Raw genomic sequence first — 3,694 nt, forward strand, 5'->3', positions numbered from 1 at the left:
ACACTAGCTATTCTGCCAAAATACAAATTTTCAAAGATGTGGCCAAGAATTTGTTTGGTGATTCATAAGGTCCCTGTGCCACAAAGAGGCAGCATCAAGAGAGTGCAAATATGGCAGAGTGGGGTACAGAACCCTCTCTGCGTGTCTAGTGAGAAGACCTCAGCCGACGCGCTCAGAGAAGGTGTCTTGTGTCTCCAAAATCAGGGGCACAATGTGGCCTGATATTGGCCTGCCTGGAAATCCTAAGAGACATAGATGGGCTCCTCAGCTACTTTGAGAAGCAGAGAAAGCAAAAAATAGCACATTCACTGAGATCAGCTTGGAGTCTCGACATGTTTTTATTTCATGTTATAATTTCACACAAGAAAAATTTATAGCTTGGAGCCACTTTCAGTTATTCCCTGGAAGACTTTCTGGAAAACAGAAAACTAACAAACAGCAACAATGTGGGGAGAAGCAGCTGGAGGAAAATCCAGCATTGGAACTATAATATTCTCAGTGAGAGCCTTTTACAAAGCACACAAGAGGGAAGGAGTCAGGGTGGCCATTTTGCTGGTGGGATGTGAAAAGGCATTGAATAATACCAGCATAGATGATCTTTCCTGCTCTCTTTTCCCAGCTTCAACCAAGGATAACAAATTATGTTTGGAAAGATAGAGAGGAGGGGTGGGGATTTGGTGCAGTGGGAAAGCTCTGCTTGGGACACTTATATCCTATATGAGAGTGCCTGAGTTTGAGTCCCTGTTCTGCTTCCCGTTCCAACTTTCTGCTTCTATGTACCCTCGGAGGCAGCAGCTAGCTCAAGTAATTGAGTCTGTGTCACTCAAGCAGGAGACCCAGACTAAGCCCTGAATTACTGGCTGTTGTGGACATTCACAAGGTGGGAGGGTGAAGCAACAAATGAGTGGAGGGAGGAGATGGAAAAAGACATGGTTTGATTGTGTTACTCAGCTTTTCATTACTACAACTAAAACACCTGAGTGAAGCTGCACAGTTTTGAAGGTTCACAGTCCAAGATCACACAGCCCCATTTGTCTGCCATCTGAGAAGGGTGGTAGATAGCACAACACTTGTGGAGGAAGGGTTACATGGCAAAGCAGGAAGCAGAAGGACACAGAGTATGTCTGCTTCTATGTAGTCTCTTTATAAAGCAACCATGATTTGATCACAGGGGCTCCACCCTAGCAGCCTAATCCAACCTAATCACTAAGACCCCACCTTCACAAACCATGAGTTGATTAAGTTCTGCCCTTAATGCATTAACATGACTCAGGATCCAACCTGTAACACATGAGCCTTTGAGGGTGGAGGACTACCCAAACTATTATACAAATCAACAGCAATAGAAGGGTATTTTTCTTTTTTTTTTTTTTAAGGATTTATTTATTTATTTGAGTGGCAGAGTTATAGAGAGGGAGAAACAGAGAGAAAGGTTTCTCAATCCACGGGTTCACTCCCCAAATGGCCACAAGGCCAAAACTGAGCCAATACAATATCAAGAGCTTCTTCCGGATCTCCCACACAGATACAGGGACCCAAGCACTTGGGCCATCTTCCACTGCTTTCCCAGGCTGTAGCAGAGAGCTGGATCAGAAGAGGAAAAGCTGAGACACCAGCCGGAACCCAGATGGGGTGCCTGCTGCCGTGCAGCCAGTGGCTCAGCCTACTATGCCATAGCACCAGCTCCAAAGGGTGTTTTCCATGCATTTATTCATGCTGTGAAATTTCTAAGTGGAGCACCCTTCCACTTACCCCTTTCCCAAACTAAAGACTTTTCTGCAGCACACTCCAGTTGGCAGGAACAAACCATATTTAATTTTAAATAGAGTTCACAATTTGATTACCTATAAATTTATTTTTATAATTTTAGCTATATTTATGTATTTTAATTATGGATTTTTGCTACTATAGTGGATATTAATTCATCACAAAATCCTTTAAGTAAATCTCAATTCTTTTTAATACTTCAGAATTTTAAGGCACTACTTGAAAATACAATGCCAAGACTTTATTCTATATTTTTTCTAGAATGGGAACCAAATGGTTCCAAGTTCCAAATGGAACTTCTAATCAGTTAGACTTGTCCTTTACCAAAAAAAAAAAAAAAACAAAACAAAACAAAACAAACAAACAAAAAAAACCTGCCTGAAGTAGGGGAGTAGGGGAGTAGGATTGAAGAATACCTTGGGATTTCATTTGCCTTTCTTTTTTGACTATCCAAAATCTGTTTCTCTCAAAAACAAAGTAATCTTATTAAGCCAATATCCAGAGGGTGAAGTAAGGATTTTTCTCATTCAGTTTTCTTAAACAACCTAGTTCCCTATCTTTTTTACCAGTATTAGTACCTAGATACCATTTCAGATACTTACATTCATTACAGATATACTGGTATACTGGATAAAGCTCCAGGAACATTAAACCCAAGGTGAGTTCTGAAACAACTATGTCACATTGAAACTAAAGCTTCATTGATTAAAATCTGCCAACTACAAGGTATGCATTCTGCTGAGTGCCTGGAGGATGGACTCTGCCTCCTGGTTCCCATTACCTATTGGCAGCAGCCTAAGAGCACTGCACCTGAGACTGTTTTACTGAATTGGAAATCTGAGTTTAAAAAAAAAAAAAAAAGATAAAGTCACTGGGGAAAAAATCTTATCTTTATCCCCAAGAAAGCATAATAACTTTTGGAAAAGGCCGCAGAGGTTCTGGGAGTAAGGAGCAAAGACAGATGAATGTGTCCCTGTGCATTCTTAATCCCAGAAGTGGAAGTAATAAAGCCCCAAGGGAAGTAATAGGAAAGAGGAGGGCAAAAAAAGACCCCAAGAAATGCACACAAGTATGAGTTGAATACGGGGACTCTTGTCACTCTCTTAACAGTCTCCTTCCTGGAATCATTCGGCAACAACAAAAGACATGTTCTGGGGACTCTAGTTAGCAGCTAAAAGAGGAGAAGTAGAAATAATAAGCAAATAGACCAGTGTATGCATGGAGAGTGATGACTAATCAACTTCCTACTATTTATTACATGTTGCTTAATAATTGTCTGGATTTTATCATGCTTAGAGTTTGAATCAGGAGATTTAACAACTCTCCCCGACTATGTTACTATTGTGTGAATATGAAAAGTAATTCTCTGCCCTCACAACCCCCTCCAACTATCCCCGTGTATACAATGAGGAAAATAATAAAAATCCGATCTCAGATGGATGTAATGAAGATGATTCCATGTTAATAATTCATAAGACTTTCTGAGTGAATGGCTCTGTAAGTGCAGGCATGAGTGGAGAAGCCACGAATGAACTACAAGTTATCTGACACCAAGTTTACTATGTGATCCACAACACTGTTTTAAAAATACATCTGGAAATAGCCTCTCAGAGTTCTCTTTTCTGATCTCATCTCTCCCACATCTTGTTTGACTTCAAATTTCCCATTTTGCATGAAAAGTGTTTGCCACTACAAAATAGAGAAGATTATTGACAACTGTTTTCTTCTCTGAAACTTTAAGGAGAATTTTTTATTGGATGATTGGTTACTTGCTCAACTATAGAACAGCATTTTAAGTTCCTAAGTAAATGCAGTCTTATCAGCTTTCTAATTGTATATGACCACGAATTAAATCCAGCCAAGGGGTTTATACTATGTAAATAACAACACATTCAATTGATAATAATAGTGTATATCTATTAGCTGA

The sequence above is a fragment of the Lepus europaeus genome, chromosome 4, assembly GCF_033115175.1.
Source record: "Lepus europaeus isolate LE1 chromosome 4, mLepTim1.pri, whole genome shotgun sequence".
NCBI lineage: Eukaryota > Metazoa > Chordata > Mammalia > Lagomorpha > Leporidae > Lepus > Lepus europaeus.